The sequence below is a fragment of the Ceratotherium simum genome, unplaced genomic scaffold (assembly GCF_057802395.1).
Source record: "Ceratotherium simum simum isolate JZ-2026a unplaced genomic scaffold, ASM5780239v1 HiC_scaffold_43, whole genome shotgun sequence".
Taxonomy (NCBI): domain Eukaryota; kingdom Metazoa; phylum Chordata; class Mammalia; order Perissodactyla; family Rhinocerotidae; genus Ceratotherium; species Ceratotherium simum.
Window position 1 is genome coordinate 4,773,557 of NW_028261259.1, and position 19,156 is coordinate 4,792,712.

The 19,156-nt window shown below is 44.3% G+C and overlaps 1 long non-coding RNA gene across 10 annotated transcripts in view; it reads left to right on the plus strand.

The window, feature by feature from the left end:
• LOC147911450 (uncharacterized) overlaps positions 1-18,660 on the plus strand; it is a 28,219-nt gene extending 9,559 nt beyond the window's left edge. For 3 of the 10 annotated variants that reach the window (XR_015550893.1, XR_015550891.1, XR_015550894.1), the window contains exons 2-7: positions 1,355-1,469; positions 1,965-2,138; positions 12,158-12,260; positions 12,862-16,485; positions 16,859-17,463; positions 17,545-18,660. This is a non-coding gene — a long non-coding RNA (uncharacterized LOC147911450). The remainder of the gene's footprint in view (positions 1-1,354; positions 1,470-1,964; positions 2,139-12,157; positions 12,261-12,861; positions 16,486-16,858; positions 17,464-17,544) is intronic. The other 7 variants (XR_015550897.1, XR_015550898.1, XR_015550896.1 and 4 more) reach the window with 7 other exon arrangements.
• The last annotated feature ends 496 nt before the right edge of the window (positions 18,661-19,156 follow it).

The window sequence follows — 19,156 nt, forward strand, 5'->3', positions numbered from 1 at the left end:
GCTGCAGTTAGGAATCTAAGTAAACAGGAAAGCATGGCTCTTCAATATAGTCTGAATGTACCGTTGGTGGGGTGAAGATGAACTTTCCTTGTAAAGCTTGTCCATCATAGCTTGCTATAATGAATTCTGCAAGTATTTTTCAGCAGTTAAGTCTTCATTAAGATAAAGATGCTGATAATTCATAACGTATACTGAATCTGTGACTACATTCATTTTCTCAGATAGTAAATGGATTGAAAATATTTGCTGGGTTCATGGAAGAACATGTAACCTTTCGAAAAATAATCCTGATTGCTATAAACTGTATATGGTTAGGAGGCAAAGGAGAATATTCTGAAAACTATTCTCAGCTCATTTGGCACTTCTATTTACTTTACGGAATTACTACCTTCTACAAAGTATTTACTGTCTTTTACACAGAATACTATATTTCTCACCATATTTTTTGAGATGTTTCAATCATATAGAAAATTAATAGACAAATGAGTAAGCCAACTTTCCAGAGTTGTTCAATCTTAATATTTTGCCATATTTACTTTATACCTTGTTTGCAAGTAACATTACTCGTAAGCTGAATTTACTCTTTTTCTTTCCTAGACGTGTTGTTATACTTTTGTTACATATGTATGTATCCATAAACAATATAGAGCATTACTTTACCTGTTTTTAAACTTTGTACAATGATATGATACTGTACCTATATTTGTTCAGAAGTGTTTTTAGTTGCTTAACATTATTTTTAAGAAGTAGCCTTATTGATTGTTCATCTATTTTAATTGCTGTGTAGTAGTCCATTGTATGAATATACCAGAATTTTTTTATCCATTTTCCTTTTGACAGACATTTAAGTTGTTTACATTCTTTTGCAATTCTAAACAATGCTGCTATGAACTTTCTTATGCATGTTTCCTTATGTTCCTGTGGGACAGGTTTTGGATATATACATAGGACTGGACTTCCTGGTGTTGGGTATCTTCAACTTTGCTAGAAATTGTTAATTTCTGTCCAAAGTGGCTGTAGCGATTTACACTCCCCCTAGCAGTATCCTCCATTAAGTTTTCATCCAAGATATTAGTGTACTCTAGTTTTACAGAAATGATGGTGCTTGCATCATTAAGGCACAAATTGCTTTGTTCATTTCTTTTATGCCTATATGCTTTTAAGTCCAACATAATTTTAGGGAGAAAGATAAAGGAATAATGTCTAGATTGAACTAAATACTAATTCTCCCTTCTGCTATTGCTATGTTCCCTCAAGTACAACCTTACTTCTTGTTGTGTTTGTACTTGTGATGGAGACAGACCCTAATGAAGTAAATTGTTTACTGATTTTTTTATTGTTTTTGTGTCAATAGATTGTCCGAGGATTAAAAAGTAAGCAGCATTGTTTGGTGGAGAGCCCTACAGAAAGTGGGAAAAGCTTAGTCTTACTTTGTGCTGCTTTAGCGTGGCAACAGGCTCTTCTTCGTAGTGAGTATTTGGTTGATATATTCAGGTTGATTATTGGGACTTGAAAAAAATATAATAAAGTACTTTTTATCCAGAATGATCCATTTAAAGAAATAGCAGTAACTAAGAATATACTTTTGGTAATTCTTTTAATCCTCCCTGCTTGATATTTTAATAAGTCTCAATATAAACGAATACTCAAGTGGTTGTGCCTTTATTACATTATTAATCTTTGACTATTATCTTTTTGTAAGTTATGCAAATTGATGATAATTTCTCTATAAATGTCTCTGACATCATAAGTGTTTCTCTCCTGTCCTAATTTGATGCTACAGATGGGGTGACCAACTTGTCCAGATTTGCCAGGTACTTTCCCAGGTTTAGCACTGAAAATCTTACAGCCTGGGGAACCTCCCAATCCTGGGCAAATTCGAGTGGTTGCTCACTGTAGCTGCAGAGGATGATTAATGTTTTTTGAATTAGAAATATTATAAATAGAGGTTCTTTCACTTTTAGGGAAGCCAGCAGATGAAAGCTTAAGCAAAAAAGCTGAAGTACCATTGTCACGTGGTTGTACGTGCCATTCAAAGAATTTTACAAACGATGGCGAGGACCGAGGAACTTCACGTCATTTTAACAGTCCAAGTACACCACCTTCTGAAAGAAATGGCACTTCATCAACTTGTCAAGGTAGGTTATATTTTTGCCTGGGTCTGTTGGTATCTCTAGTAGGAACCTTCATTACTGTTGTTATGAGACCTAATTTGATAAATTTGATGAGCATAATTGATAAGGTACCTGCATCTAATTTCTCTGGAATTATTTTTAGAGAACACAAGAGTGGTCAGAAATCCTTGGACTACTTTATTCTTGGCTTGGCTTTTAATTGATTTGGACATTTTGCTAGCTTAAATCATTTTTTGAAGCAGGCAAGGCAAAGTAAATGATATTCAGAAATTGATGTTATTTGTAGGCAGGATTGTTAATTATAGGTTAGAATTTTAGAAAACATTGATTTGTATTGTTACACAAAATCTAGTTAGCCTCATTCATTCTTGATAAGTTTGCATGAACTTCTGAAGCCAGTATCCTGCATGAGGATGAGATATGTTTTAGGTATGATCCTTGACTAGTTCTAATTAGGTTTATTTAAGAGAAATATATTAAGACTAACATAAGACTATTCACTTTTAAAACATATTTCTCTGGCTTTGACTATATGGAAAAGATTGATCGTTATTTGCCTAAGCCAGAAACCTAGGAGACATCCTATACACGTTGCTCTACCTTATTTCTCCGTGCAAACCTCTATCTCCATTGACAACTGCCTGGTCCAAACTACCATCTCTTGTTTAGAGCATGCAATAACTTCTTTTCCTGCTTTCACTCATGCCATTCTTTAACTAATCACTGGCAGGGAGAAAAGAGGTGGCCATGACTGACTTAAGTCTCAACAGTATCCACTTCCTAAAATCAAGAATGGAGTCATCTTCCTCTAAAGCACATGACTATGTGTGGAGGAGGGTGGCTGCTGGACCCCAAGTGTGATTCTGTTAGGAGTGAGGAAGAGGAGATGGAATAGTTACTGGAGAGGTGACCAATAGTGTTGTCTACACTGTTTTGACCCTTAGCCCTTTTGACTTTCTTTCCAGTCCTTCAAAGGGTCATGCTTTCTTCTGCCTCAGAGCCTTTGCTTGTGTTAGTGTCTCTTCTGAGGAAAGTTATATCTTCAACTTGTTATCCTCCTCTTCCATTAGGTGTTGCTTAAATGTCGCTTCTTTGAGGGAGCCATACTGACCTTTCCGTTAGATCAGATTTGGTTTCCCTGTTATTTTGTGTCATCTCACTGTGTTTGTCTCCTTGACAGCACTTGTTTGTGAAGTTTTTATTATCCATGTGTCTGTGTGCATCTTTTATTAATCTCTGATTCCCCTAGCAGACTGTGTTCTCCATGAGGTCAGGAACCATGTCAGTTTGCTTACCGTTGTAACCCTGGAACCTAGCAGAGTGCTTGGCATATAGTAGGTGCTAGATAAATATGTGTTGTGTGAATGAATGGAGTTGATTTTGAGCTAATTATAAGAACTCTGGTTTACAATATTTATATACAACCTGTATTATTTTTAGAAAAGCTTTATTGAAATATACTTGAGAAAACAAACTGCATTTATTTAAATGGTATGCTTTGATAAGTTATGACCTCCACCATAAGGTGTACCTCCATGAAACTTTCAGTCAGTGTCAAGATAGTGAACTATACATTACTTTCAAAAGTTTTCTCATGCACCTTTGTTATCCCTCCTTCCCACCCCTCTGTGACTTACTCTCCCCAAACAACCACTGATTTGCTTTCTATCACTATAGATTAGTTTGCATTTTCGAGAGTTTATATACATGGAATCAGACAATTTGTACACTGATTTTGTCTAGCTTCTGTCACTCAACATAATTCTTTTGAAATTCACCCATGTTGTGTGTATCAACAGTTTGTTCCTTTGTGTTGCTGAGTAATGTTCTGCTCTGTGGATATACTACAAATTGTTTATCCAGTCACGTGTTGATGTATATGTGAGTTGTTTCTAGTTTTGGGCTATTACAAATAAAGCTGCTATGAACATTTGTATGTAAGTCTTTGTTATGGACATGTGCTTTCCTTTTTATGGGCAAATACCTAAGAGTGGAGTGAGTGGATCACTTATGTTTAACTCTTTAAGAAACTTCCAAACTGTTTCCCAAAGTGTTTATACATTATCACATTTTACATTCCCACCAGCAGTGTCCAAGAGTTCCCATTTCTCTACATCTTTGCTTACACTTGGTATGGTCAGTCTTGTCAGCCATTCTAATAGGCATGTAGTGTTGTATCTCATTGTGGTTTTAATCAGCATTTCCCTGATAACTTATGATGTTGAGCGTCTTTTCGTGTGCTTATTAGCCATCTGTATATCTTCTCTGATAAAATGTCTGTTCGAATCTTTTGCCTATCTTTTTTTTCTTATTGTTAAGTTTTGAGAGTTCTTTATATATTTTGAATACAAGCGTTTTTCTATCAAATATTGTTTTAGGTTTTACCGTTAGGTCTAAAATCCATTTCGAGTTATTTTTGGTATATGATGTGAGGTATGGATCCAAGTTCATTTATTTTGCCTATGGATATCTCATTGTTCAGCACCATTTATTGAAACGGCTACCCTTTATCCACTGCATTGCCTTTGTGCCTTTGTAAAATATCAGTTGTCAATATATACACAACTTGCATTTTAACATCATTGTGAGTTAGGGCTGTTTAGAATAGTCTCTTGAAGCATCAGATGCGGTAAATCAGGGTTGTATTCTTTGCATTTTTAAGCAAATTCTTTAATAAGATATAAGCTAAATACAGAAAAGCATACAAATCATAAGTGTATAGCTTGATGAATTTTCACAAAGTAAACACATTCGTGTATCTACCACCTAGATAAAAATAGGACATTACCAACACCCTACAGCCCCTTCTCATGCTCTTTTCTAGTCACTGTACTTTCTCTGCACAGGTATTTGCTCTCCTCCTTTCTGTCACCATTGATGAGTTTTGCCTCTTTATAGAAATGGAGTGATATCTGTACTCTTGAGTCTGCGTACTTTTGCTTAACATTGTATTTTGGGGATTCATTTGTGTTGTTGCATATAGTAGTAGTTCTTGTTGTGGTATATTATTTCCTTCTATGAACATATCACAGTTTATTAATCCGTTCTGCAGTTATTAGACATTTGGATGGTTTCTCCTTTGGGCTTTTAATGCTTTTATGAACATTCTTGTTCATTCTTTTGCAAATAGGTAAGTATTTTCTGTTGGATATATCCCTAGGAATGGCATTGCTGGTCATAGTGTATGGATATGTTCAGCTATAGTAGAGACTGCCAACATTTTCCAAAGTGGTTGAACCAGTTTATGCAACCCCTTCACTTCATCCAGTAGTATATGGGAATTATGTTGTTCAGCATTCTTGTTAACACTTGATATGTCCAGTCTTCTAAAATTTTAGCCATTCTGGTGCATGGATGGTGTTCTCGTGAGTTTGAATTGGTATTTCTCTGGTGACTAATGAGGTTGAGAATCTTTATATATGTTTATTGGTCATTTGAATATTCCTTTTAGTGAATTGTCTATACAGATTGCCCATATTTCTATTGGGTTGTTTCTTACTGATTTTTATGAGTTTTATTTTTTTTAATATCTTCTGGCTATGTCTTGTTTCTTTATAACTTTGTATTTTAAAGACTTAACTCCTCCAATAAGCTTCCTGCAAATGTCCCTGCTATAGAGAACAGGAAGATAAGCCTTTTGGTCTATGCAAATAATATGTTTTTTTTTTAATGAATTGGGGTAAATCTCATTTGGCATATGGCAGTTCAGTTTTTCTAAAACTAAATTATTGTTTTTGGTAGATTTCCCTGGCCTTTAATGGGCCCATGCAAATTTGCCCCTTGATTTATTTGGGACAGGGTTTCTCAAAAGTGGCACTATTAAAATTTGAATGGGATAATTATTTGTTGTGGCAGCTGTCCTGTGCACTGTGGGATGCTTAGCAGCATCTCCCAGGCCTCAACCCACTAGAGGCCAGTAGTACCTACCCCCCACTTTGTGACAACCAAAAATGTTTCCAGACGTTGCTGAATGTCCCTGGGGTGGGAGGTGAGTGTGTTAAAATTGCCCCAGTCAAGAACCACTGATCTAGATTTGTTTTGTGGGTATTTTACCAGTTTGCCAGGAAATTACAGAGCTCAAAATTACGTGTGTTTTCTAAAATACATATGGAAATACAAAGGACTAAGAATAGCCAAGATATTTTTTAAGCAGCAGGTCAAGGCGAGAAGACTTGATCTATGAGATATCCTGATTTATTATATATAAAGCTATAGTAACTAAAGCACTTTGGTATTAGCACAGTGTTAGACCAGTGGAAAACAGTAGAGAACCCAAATCCAGTTCCACGTGTATCCATAAACTTGTTTTCCTTTAATAGAAGTTCTCTTACAGAGCAGAGGGCAAAGGAGGGGCATTTCTTTAAGTGGTCCTGGGACTATTAGATATCAGTATGGAAAAAATTCAAATTGGAACCCTACTTTACTCCGCACTCAAAAATCCATTCTAGGTAGATTAAAGACCTAAGCATGAAAGGCAAAACTATTTAGATGTTAGAATATAGTGGTTTTCAAACGATGTTCTTAAGAGTCTTAGAAAAAACATGGCTTGTAGTGGGAAGGGGACAGTGGATCAGGGAAGTTCTAGGTCTTGCGTGCTCTTTTGGAAATTTTAAACGCTATTTCTTAAAAAACTGTAGTCCTCCTCAGAAAAGGCTTGAAAACCCGTGCTGTGTGGCATAGAAAGACTTCTGTGTTTGTGCAGACACAAACTTATTTTTTTTTTTGAAAATAGTATTTGACTTGCTTACAGGGTTTTCTCCCCTAGTAGTCTGTAAATCCTTCAAGGCCAGGGACTGGTTTTTTTTCATTGTTTTTCCATGGGGTCTGGAATTGTTTGGACTCAATAAAATAAATGTTTGTTAAATGAATTCAAGCACTGGGAGTGGAGGGAATGTATAGAGAAGAGCAGAGAGGAAGGAAGGTACTTTGAAGAACACTCTCATTTACAGAAAGGGAGAAACCACTGTATTGTAATAGTTAAGAACCGTGTTACAGACATTAAGGAAAAAGCAAATGCATTTATTCTGTTGCAAGAATACAGAGTGTTATGTTTGGCTGTGTACCTAGGGGTTATGCTTATGGATTTTAGAATCAGACAGCAGGAGTCAGTCATATCTAGGCTCTGCCTCTTACTAGCTAAACAATATTGGGCATGAACTTGACTTCTTTAAAACCTAGTATTCACACATAAAATGGGAATAATATTATTCGGTGATTTAAGAGGTCATTGATGACCTTGAGATAGAGCTTTCTGCATTGCGGGATTAAAAGCTAGATTATAGGAGCTTGATTCTACTATATTGTTAAGCCTAAAGAACATTGAGAAGCTCAGTAGGAAACAAACATTGAGACGCTGTAAAGAACGATTTTTATAGAAATGAAATACATTTTCTTGAGAGAATCTTACAGTTATATTTTTTAAGCCACTTTATTGGGAGTGGTCTACAAAAGCATAAAGCTACAATTGGACTTTCCTGTTGAAAGTATATTTCTCAAAATGTTTGCTATATCTTTGTTAAGGTAAACTGAGTGGTAAAGTGCTTTTAAACATGTTGAGCATTTCATGTTTTAAAGTATGTTATGAAATTTTTAGAAATAAATCATACATCTTGATTCCAATTTTTTCTAGAAAAATTTCCTGGAGCAACCCCTGATGGCCTAGCGGTTAAAGTTTGGCACGATCCGCTTCGGCATCCCAGGTTCAGTTCCCAGGCGCGAACCACACCACTCGTCTCTCATTGACTATGCTGTGGCGGTGGCTCATGTAGAAGAACTAGAAGGACTTACACGTAGAATATAGAACTATGTACTGGGGCTTTGGGAAGGGAGAAAGAAGAGAGGCAGATTGGCAACAGATGTTGGCTCAGGGCAAATCTTTCCAAGCAGGGAAAAAAAAAGAAAAAGAAAAATTGCCTAAGTGTAAGTTATTTATACTCATTTTTTATGACTTCTTATATAAGACTCTCCTGAAAAAAACTATACTGGCTGCAAAGCTATCTGCCGATAAACAGGTATCCATATGGAGAGATGAAAATGGTGATTTTCAAGTAGAGAAGAATTCAACCCTTATAAACTACACAGCAGGTAAACAGAATTTGTTGGCAGTGAAATATTCCCGTTAGTTCTAGTAGAAAAAGGTAACCAAGCATCAATCAAGATTTCAGTGGTGCTTGTAGAGAGTAGTTGGGTCATGTCACAGATGTAAATTGTAAATTATTGTAACTTCATTTTATATAGTTACTCATTACAAAGGAGTTTATTATTATACTAGATTATTGAGGCTAACATCATTAAAATGAAACTGCATGGTGCTTTCTTATATAAGAGGAATTTGACAGTAAACTATTTACTTAAGGCATATACTGATAGTATAGCCTCTTTGTACTTTTAATTCTTATGTTGTTTTGATCTAATAACGGCATTTAGGGGGTCAAAATACCTTTTTTTTAGAAACCGTGATACAGCCATATGCTGTCTTCAAAATCTTACTTCAAATAAAGCAATAGAGGCAAGTTGGAAGTAAAAGCATGGAATACATAAACAAAATAATAAGGGAATTATGGTGCCAGTTATCAATGGATTGCCCCTGTGTAACAACATCAGAGTGTTGGCCTCTGTTGTCTGTTCTGCAATAATGGAGCTGCACCCAGTAGACATTTCTCTTTTGCACCTGGCAGGGGTTAAGCTTTGTCAGAGAAAGTTTAGGACAAAGGGTCTTCCTTCCTAATTCCAGGGTGTTTCCATTCTTTCCTTTTTCTTTCTCCTGCAGTACAACCAGCAGTGGCACAATTCAGGGGTGTCTACAGGGACTCACCCACAGTGGGTGATCCACAGTGGATTCAGTGGATCCCCTTGGATGGCTTAATAAGGAGAATGAGTGGCACCCCTGCAAGTGGAATCCCAGTGAATCCAGTAGGCATCCCAGCCTCAGCCTACCTGCCCCTGGGAGGGGACAGGGCTTTCCTGTTTGCCAGTCTCAGCCTGCTGTTTCCTACCTGCTGAGCTCTGCCCTGATCAGGGACCGGTACTGGCCTTGGGAAACATGACAATCTTCTCCACCATCCCTGTGCTGTAATCATTCCTTCTCCAACAAGGCCTGAAGGCAGCCTTGGTGAGGGGGTCTTCTCCCAAATTTGTTTCTTTCTTAACTACTCTACTGTAATTCTGGGTTATTCTCTATAGTTTCCTTTAAAGGTTTATGGTTAATTGTTCATTATATAAACTGTCCCTGCTCAATCTATTGGTTGGTTTCCCTGTCCTGAGTGAACACTGATTCTTATCATTTTATATTATTTTATAGGGTGTTAGTGCTAAGGGGAAAAATGAAAGGGGAACAAGTTGGATAGGGAGTGTCAGGACAAGAGGATAGTTTATATTTTAAATGACATGTTCAATACAGCCTCACCAAGATGACATTTGAACACAGAATTAAAGATAGTGAAGAAGATGAGGCATGAAATCATCATGTGGAAGAGGATTCCAAGTGGAAGGAACATAGAGTGCAAGTCTGCAGGTGGGAGAGTGCCTGACATGTACCAGGAGCATAATGGAGGGCAGAGGTACAGGGGATGACTGGCCAAAGATGATGTCAGAGAGAGTGTGGGACCAACTGTATGGGGCTTGAGGTCCATCATAAGGACTTGAACTTTCCCCCTGACAGAAATGAAGAGCCCCTTGAGAGATTTCACAATGTCAGGGTGTGACATCTGGTTTTAAAGGGTCACTCCAATTGGTGCATTGGGGATAGATTGTGGGTCAAATATAGAGGCAGAGAAACCAGTTAGAAGGATACAGCGATAATCCAGGCCAGAACAATGGTGCAATGTGGTCCACCCAGCCATCAGGGACTAACAGGGTGTGGACTTCCATACCCACCGCAAGCAAAGAAAAAACTAGTCAAAATACGTGATATAATTATTTCGCTAATGATCAGTCTACATATGCAGTGGGTGAAAGTCCACAAGGCCAGAGAAAAGCAACCTTCATGTAAAGAATAATTCTGAGGAACTCTGAGTCACACCACCTGCAACAACCACAGATTCTAGAATTATTTGAGATGCCAAGACAATGAGGAGGGAATAATCTTTTCAACAAGTAGTGCTGGGACAGGTGGATATCCACATGTGAAAGAATAAAGGTGAACCCCTACCTCACACCATATACAAAAATGTTACATCTTCTTACCATCAAAGATGTAAATGTAAGACCTAAAACTATAAAACTCTTGGAAGAAAACATGGCCCTGGATTAGGCAATGTTTTTGTAATTATGGCACCCAACACATAAGCAACCAAAGGGAAAACAATCAATTCAACTTCATCAAAAGTAGAACTTGAGTGCGTTGAAAGACACGATCAAGAAAGTGAAAAGACGACTCACAAAAGGGGAGAACATGTTTACAGATCTTTACATATCTGATAAGGGTCTACTATTGAGAATATATAATACGTTCTCACCTCTCAACAATAAAATACAAATAGCACAATGAAAAATGGGCAATGCATTTGAATAGGCATTTCTCCACAAGAAACATGCCTGCCTGGTGCTGTGCTGTGCTGTCCCTGCCTGAGGCTGCAGTTCCTGTGCTGGCCATCAGGTGGCAGCCTCCTGTGTCAGTGGTGCCCACTGAGCTTTGCTGGAGCAATTGGAAAAAGGAGGAGTCATGCAGAAGTCATGCTGACCCTCCGCCTGCCTCGGGACCCACTTGCACTTCCTATTACTAGTATTCCTCTTCACCATCTGAGTGGAGCAAAAGCAGGAAGGAGGGATCCAAGATGCCCCTATTTGTTCATTCAGCAGCTATGTGCCAAGCCCTCACCCTGGGCCAGGAACCCTGGTGGGCCCAAGGGTGGTGCTGAAATCTACCCAGTGGTCCCTGCCCACCAGGAGCTCAGTCTGGAGGCAGATGGACAAAAGCACAAAATCAGAGACACGTGAAAGAGAAGAGCATGAACTGGAATGAAAATAAAGAGTGTCCTGCAGGGAGGGCTGGGGTCTCACTCGGTAGGAGGGTCTGAAAGGCCTGACTGAGGTGACATTTGCTGTGACCAGAATGACAGGAGGACCCACCGCTGCACTCACCTGTGATCAGCGTGCCAGGGAGAAGGCACTGCTGATGTGGAGACACCGAGGCAGAAGTGAGTTTGGCCAGAGGAGGTTAGAGAGGTGGGCACTGTGGCTGCAGAGAGCCTGGAGGGGAGAGGAGGGAGAAGGGCAGGCCAGACCCGGGAACTAGGAGATGGTGTGAGGTGTCTCCTCCTCTCTGACAACACTGCTCCCCACCCTGCATCTTTAAACCGCAAATATTCGCTCTCTCTCCATCTCTGTGGACCAGGAATCCTGCACAACTGAGCTGGAGCCTCTGCTCATCGCGTCTTCCTGGTAGGGGCTGTGGCTTCCACTGAGGCTGGACTAGGATGAGATGTGTTGTCAAGCTAACTCTTGTTGGCTCGGTCAGGAGCAGCTTCACTGAGAGCCCGGCTCCTTTCTGTCTGTTGGCCAGGGCACTCCCTTGGTTTCTTCTGTGTGGGCCTCTGCATAGGGGAGCTCAGGACGTCCATGTATGTCCCCAGGTCCAGGGGTCAGACAGACTGAGAGAGGGGAGCAATGGGAGAGTGTCGAGGGAACATAAGAGAGTGAGTGAGAGAGAATTACAGCCTCGGTGGTGGAATCTGGGAAGGGTCGTCCTGTCACTTGTGCTGGGTCTGCTGGTCAGAAGCCAATATCTAAGCTGTCATTGGTCCACAGGGACGTATAGAACAAGCAGGGAGATCATCCCTGCAGGGGCATGTTGACCTTGACTCGATTGTCCTGGTGGTGAAAGGCTCCCTTCCTACCTGGGCTGATCCTGCGTTGAGCTCAGATCCTCCTCCTTGGGAGTGTTGCTCGTCGGGGCCCGGGTGTGCTCTCCCGGGTACCCTGGGCTCCTGTCCCCTCCAGGATAGAGAGGTACACTGAGGGGGCTTATGCCAGAGCAAGCAGGGACCACTCTACCCTCCCAGCTCATTTGCTTCCTTCCCCAGGTGGGCCAACTCCTCAGGAGCCTCTCCTCACTGCTCACCATCTTCTCTGCTCTGAGAGCACCTCGTTTCAGCCTCTGAAGAAGACCTGGGGAGAAGTTTGCAGGTGGGAAGGACTCTCTCCATGGGAGCCCCAGAGTGGACATGGACCTTCGACAGGGCTGGGCATTGTCCCCTCAGTCAACTTGGACTTCCTGGGAGGCAGCAACCCCTGGGGGCAGGGCCTAGGCTGGTGGCAGGTCTCTAAGCATCCCCACAATGCCCATCTTCCTGGTCTCTCCTGATTTGGCACAGGCCTGCACAAGCACACAATATTTCAGAGCCCCTGGGGTTATGTGCAGCCCATCAAGGCCACTGTGTCTGTCTCATTGTGTGGTTGTCCGTCTCACCTTCCTGGCTGATTCGCTGCTCTTTTCTAGATCCAACCTCAGGCTGCTGCAAAGTTGACTTTCCACGTCAGCTGCCACTGAGATGGCTACTGTTTCCAGAAATGCTTAGGGGCCGGGCTTTGTCCACCCATGGCGCCATCAAGTGGGCAACCTCTGACAGTGAAGCCACCCCGCTTCAGGCTTGCGTGGCTCACAGGGCCGTCATTCTGAGGGGGTGGGGATGGGACCTGCCCCGGGCAAAACCACCACGAATCTCACTGTTCTTCCCTCAGCTTCAAATGCTCCTCAGTTGGTTGTATGTCTTTGGTCTCTTCCCAGAGGTTGTTTCTGACAGTGCATCCGGTGTGATCATGGCTTCCGGGAAGAGGATTGGCTGAATTCCTCACTCCACCATTCGATGTGTCCTGCTGCCCCACGCTGATCACTTTCTGAAGGTGCATCCTTTCAGCAATCTGAGGACCCAAGATTGTGAGTCTGTGTCCTGGAGGGATTTTGAGAAGAGCTGGTGGGATGGCAGTATTGCAAAGCATAAAGTCTTGTTTCCAGAAAGCTGTCTGGGATCCTCAGCATCTTGCTGTTTTGGAGTCAAAGCCCTGAGATCTTTAAAAAGCCAGCAATGCTAGAACATGGGCAGGACAAACAAAAGTCTCTGGGCTCCAACACCAATTAAAATATTCTGAATTTCTAGTAACCTGAGATGAGTGGAAAGGAATTGGGAGTGTGGAGTGGAGGGGCGGTTTGGGCCAACTCTGCATCTGGGAGGAGAAATGCCATGCAGAGAAGCCTTTCTGGGTGCATAAGTGTGGGACATGTGTGCAGATCCCTCTTTCAGACATTGCTGCTGCTGCCCTTCAGTTCCCTCAGCCCACTTGAGTCCCTGCAGTCCCTGGGAGCCAGTCCCCAGCAGGCCCACAGTGTCCCCCTGGAGCACCTGCATCCACTCTCTGCCTGAGGGCCCTCTCCTGCACCAGGAGCTTCCTCTCCTGCAAGCCTGTGCCAGCCTGTAGCACAGAAGCCTTCACGACCCCGGGGTAAACCCTCCACCCATGGGGACAGAGCCAGTCCGGGTGGGATCTCATCTCCCAACAGGACTAGGTTGGATGCTCACCTCAGTGCTCCCTCGTCAGGCCCCGCAGTGGGTCTCCTCCTCCATGCTCCCTTCCCCTTGGCCTCCCTCGGGCCTCCTCCATCACCTGCAAACAAACCACTTGCCATACATCCTTGTCTGCTTTGGGCCCAAAACCTGCCGAGGCTCCACGCTGGCTGTGACTTGGAGCAGGTCATCCAGCCTTCTGGACTTGAGCTTCCTCATCTGTAAGATGGGGACTAAAGGCCTGCCTCCCGGAGTCATCAGAGGAGACACAGCATGGGAAGATGCAAACCGCTGCAAAGAAGGATGCCAGGTGATCACCCAGTGAAAACACCAACCTTGCCAAAGAAACAGGAGCTCGTGAGGCTGAGGGAGGAACGCGGGCAGCCTGTCCAAATAACGTGGAGAGTCACTGACGAGTGTGGACGTGCAGGGTAGGCCCCCGAACAGTGGAAGAGCCATTCGACAAGGAGGGTGACAGGGCAGAGGCTTCAAAGGAGAAATATTTAAGTGTTGGAGGATCACAGAGGCCTTAGGAAAATAGTGAGGCCCTGGAACAGGTTACTGAAATGCTATTACTGGCTGGAAAAATGTGTTACAAATACCCAGTCCACTCTGGATTACTTCTCATTGGTTGTAGGAATGAGTGCACACTTGTGATTAGAACCCACATTTTGTTAAATATAGGATATTTTTATTTTTCTTAATTTTTAATTATTTTTTTTGTCGATGAAGTGCCAAGCATGGGTTTTCTCCGTTCTTCTCTTTGCATGGGTGGCCTCTACTTTCAGAAGTGGATTCCTGGTGGTCATCACCCCTGCTAACCCGAGGGACAGCTCTCTTTCAGGTCACACAGTGGATGTGAGCTCCAGGTGGGCAGGGACCACGTCGGGTCATACTCACTGGTGAAGTTACAGTGCTCAGCCCATGGCAGGGACCAGATCGTATTGGCTGAATGAGTGAGTGAAACAATGAACGAATGCATGAATGAGTACATGAGTGCAGGAGTGAGTGAGTGAAGGAATGAGTGAAGGAATGACTGGGTGAATGAAGCAATAAGTGAATAAACCACAGAAGCTGGATCCACACAAGAGGAGCCTTTATCTGTGGCAGGCTCACAGGGGGTCACAGCACAAGCCCTGGACGGTGGCATGGAGCATGTCCAGCTGTCCTTCCAGCGCTGAGCCTCCGTCACCCTCAACACAGTGTGGTTCTGGATCTTCTTCAGCTCCTCCTCAAAAATTGCTGAATGTTCCCGGGAGCAGGGCAGCAGGAAGGGAACCTGAGGAGGGACTTCCCAGACCCTGTGCCCTGGAGGACCACTGTGACAGCCTGGCAGGGGGCTCTTAACACGCTCCAGGCACCAGGCTAGAGATGCTCAAGCCATTCCTCAGGGAAGTCTCCCAACAGCCTATCAGGAGGCCAAGTTATTTCCTCATTGTACAGAAGGGGAAACTGAGGCTGAGAGCCTCACCTGCATCAGCAGCTGGAAAGAGGCTGAGCAGGGACTAGGACCCCTATTTCTCTGACTTTGGATCATTCCAAACCACTGTCCTGCACTGCGGCCTCCTCAGGCTCAGGGGTCCTGGCCTCCCTGGGGCCTGCACCCTTCTGGCCTCCAGCCATCACTGAACTAAAGGGACAGGGCCACTCCATCTGCCTGGGGCTGGGTATGGTGGCCAGGGAATGGCAGCCGTGGGCACTGTGGGCTCTCCCAGTACCAAGCACCAGCCTATCCCCCCGCAGAGTGAGGTCTCTCTGGGCATCAGGACCAAAATTTCTCAGAACTTTAGGGAAAAGAGGTCCCTCCCTCAGCATGGGGGAGCCCTTCTCAGGCAGGCCCCATGGAGTCTAAGAGGCACTGGGTTCAAATCCCGGCTCTGCCACTCTGCAGGGCACAGAGGGGGCAAGTCTCTTTGAGCCTCAGTTTTCTAATCAGTGAAATGAAGACAATAATTGCTCCTCCCCCAAGGAGTTGTGGGGAGGATTCAAGGAGATAGCTCAAGAGGAGAACAGAGGCCCCGGTAAGTGCTCATCACCGTGAGCTGTTCCTGCTGATGTCACCCCACGGAGAGCCCCCTGGGGCCCTTCGCTTCTGCCCACTCTGATCTCCCACCAGGCATGCCCTATTCGCTCTGACTCCGCTGTTCCTCTGGAATGCCTTTCTCCACCCCATCTCATCCCACGGCAGTCAGCCAGCCAGCCAGGTGGGGATCCAGGACCCAGCCCCATCTCTCCTCCCGTGATTCCTCTTCATTAGAGCTAGTAGCTGTTGAGCTCTGAGAAGGTGCAGGGCACTCCAGGTGCAGCCTCAGCGAACTTGTCTGACACCACCATGAAAGGTCGGCTGCCACCCCACTTCACAGGTGAGGAAACCGAGGCTCCAATGGCAGTGCCTCTCCGAGGTCACCGGGGCTCTCTCGCTCGTCCCCACTGAGCAGGGCCCCTCCATCGCAGAGGCTGAATGTGCTGGATATGTGGGCTGGGGCTGGCACAGTGCCTGAGGCAGCCATCACTCCTCTAAGACCCTGAGGTGTGCTTTGGGTACAATGACCTTCTCCAAAGCCTCCAGCCCTGTGCTCTGACCTTCTGGCACCTTCTACGACACCTCCACTGTGTCTTGTCAAAGTCACTTCTGCTCACACAAGCTCAAGTGGGTCCTGCTGTTGCAACTGAGAACTCCCCCCGGAGGGAGCATGTTCAAGGAGGTCCCTGTGACTCACTGCACTGCCCTAGATGTGCTTTCCCTACTGAGGATGGGGCTCTCTGCTTGGAGGGAGAGGGAGCAGGCAGGAGTGTCCAGACCCTCATCATCATCTGTCCTGGATGGCAGGCCAGGCTGCTCGGCTCAGGTGAGTTAGGGAGCAGGAGGGGCATGGGCAAGGCCAAAGCTGAGTCAGGTGTGGTAGGGGCGGGGCCCGGGGTGAGGGGAGTGGTAGGGACAGAAGCAACAGGAGCGGGGCCTTCCAGCTGGGCAGGTCACCCCAGGTACCTTCATCCCCTGCATCCTAGCTGCTCCTCCTTCTCCCTCCCTCCCTCAGGTCTCTGCTTCAGGGTCTCTGGACTCCCTGTTCCCAAACAAGATCACAGGGTAGAAGGAGACCTTGGGTGTCAGAGACTGTGACCAACACCTTAACATCACGTTTACATTATGAGCCAGAACCTCCACCTCTAGCGATCGGTCCTAAAGAAGTAGAGATTTATGGATGCAGGTGTTCCTTTCAGCACACTGACGGGAGTGAAAAATCAGAAATGATCCGTGTTGCCCAGCAGAGTCTCTTAGGAAATTCTGAGGCCGACACAGAGGAGGAAGAGGATTGACTGGCAGGGTCCAGCCCTGGGGAAATCAGGTTCCAGAAGAGCACACTCCCTGAAGTCCTTCCCACACGATAGCCGCAAGTGCACACCCACACACACTTGCACATAGACATACCCATGTGCATACAGATGCACATAGCTGAATGGGCACATGCACACACGTGCACACACACGTGCATACAAAGGCAAAGGACTGAAACGGTGAACACTGCCTATTAAGGGCACTCCTCAGTTTCCACTTAATCCTTAATTCCCTTGGAATTCATTCTTTTGCTGTAATAAACGTTCATTGTCTTTGTAATAAAAACCTTACAAAGAAAAACTAAATAATGTACTTCAGTCCAAAGATGAGTGATAAATGGATAACATTAACCATGTGATTTTAATCTTGTTAGAATTATAAGAGGAATAGAGGCACATTCTATCAAGTTGAAACATCACGCAGGCCCCTAAAGGAGAAGAGAAGCGAGTGGCAATTCCCATCCCCAGTGATGAAGCCCATGGACAATTTGGTGCGTATCTCTCTGGCTCTGTCTCTCTCTATCTGTCTGTCTGTCTCTGTCTCTCTCTCACACACAGATTCATTTTCACAGATGCGTGTCTCCCGGCTGATATCACATATACGTGGTCTTACAGATGAGACGGATGGATCCCATCGCCTCGCCATGGACAGTAGAGTTCCTTCCAATTGTCTGCTATTGCAACCAGTGCTGTGATGAATAGTCTGGAAAATACATCTTTGAAAAGTTGGGCAGGAATTTCTGTGGGATGAAGTCCTGGGATCAGCACCGCCAGCACAGGCTTGCCCCTGGGGACAGCGATGTGTCCTGCAGGCTGGTCTCCAGAGAGGAGTGTCCTTTCACACTTGTCTCTAGGGGTCTACTGGGGCCTCTGCTTCCTGACATTGTCACCAGGGCTTGTCATCACCACACTGGAACCCTGCCCGTCTGATGGGGACCAGTGCCCTCTCCACAGTGTCTCCGTGTGCGCGTCTCCTCCTCGGGGAACTCGCGCATGTCTGACACATGCTGCCCCTGTGTAGCGCCTCTCGTTGGCGTTGAATGTGTTTGCTGTTTATCTCTTTTTAAACTCTGACTTTCGAGCGTGTTTTTAGACCACAAGGATGCGTAACCTTTCCCTGGCCTTGTGTTATGAGAAATACATTCCAGTTTATGGTTTGTCTTTCCAGCTTTCAACCCTTTTCTTGTTTTTGTTTTTTCCGCATGAAGAGCAACGCGTTTCGTGTGTGGCTTCTGGCCCTGGTGTCCCACTTAGAACAACAGTCTGTACCCCAAGATTATGCACATATGTACCAAAAGGTCTTTCTTGGATACATCAAATCTAGACTCATCTGGGATTTTCCTATCAAATTAGAGAAATTCTATTTCAAATAAAAACAGAAAAGGAAAACCTATCAGGCCATGTGAAAATGAGTGGACATACACAAATGGCCACCTACGGCATGATTTCACTTATAGGAAACATCCAGAACAGATTAAAAAAAAAAACCGTGACAGAAAACAGATTAGGGGTTACCAGGGCCTGAGGGAGAAATGGGGAGTGAGTGCTTTTAGAACAGGGTTTCCTTTTGGAGAATGAAATATTCTGAATCCAGACAACGGTGATGGATGCACAGCATTGTGAATGTACTTGATGCTCATGAGGTGTACAATTTAAAATGAAAAACAATAAATTGTTAAAAGATGAAAGTTAAATTTATTTTAAATATTCAAGATATAAACAATAAAAACAAAGCAATGAAACCAGGAAGGAAACAAATACAATAAACAGGGTAGGGAAGGAAATTTGTGGTAAGGGAGCAGGTGGAACAGGTGGGACTGGAGGTGCTAATGAGGGAGGTTCCCGAGCCAGCTCTCCCAGGCCAAAGAGATTGGCCTCAGCTGCCTCCCTGTCTCCTGCAGGCGCCTGTGCAGGGGATGGCTCTCATTGCACGGAGGCTGGGGCCTCAGCTGCATCAATGTTTCCTGAAGGTGCCTGTGCAGGGGATGGCTCTTCCTGCACAGAGGCTGGGGCCTCAGCTGCATCAATGTTTCCTGAAGGTGCCTGTGCAGGGGATGGCTCTTCCTGCACAGAGGCTGGGGTCTCAGCTGCCTCCTGGTCTCCTGCAGGAGACTGTGCAGGGGATGGCTCTCCCTGCACGGAGGTTGGGGCCTCAGCTGCCTCCTGTTTTCCTGCAGGAGCCTG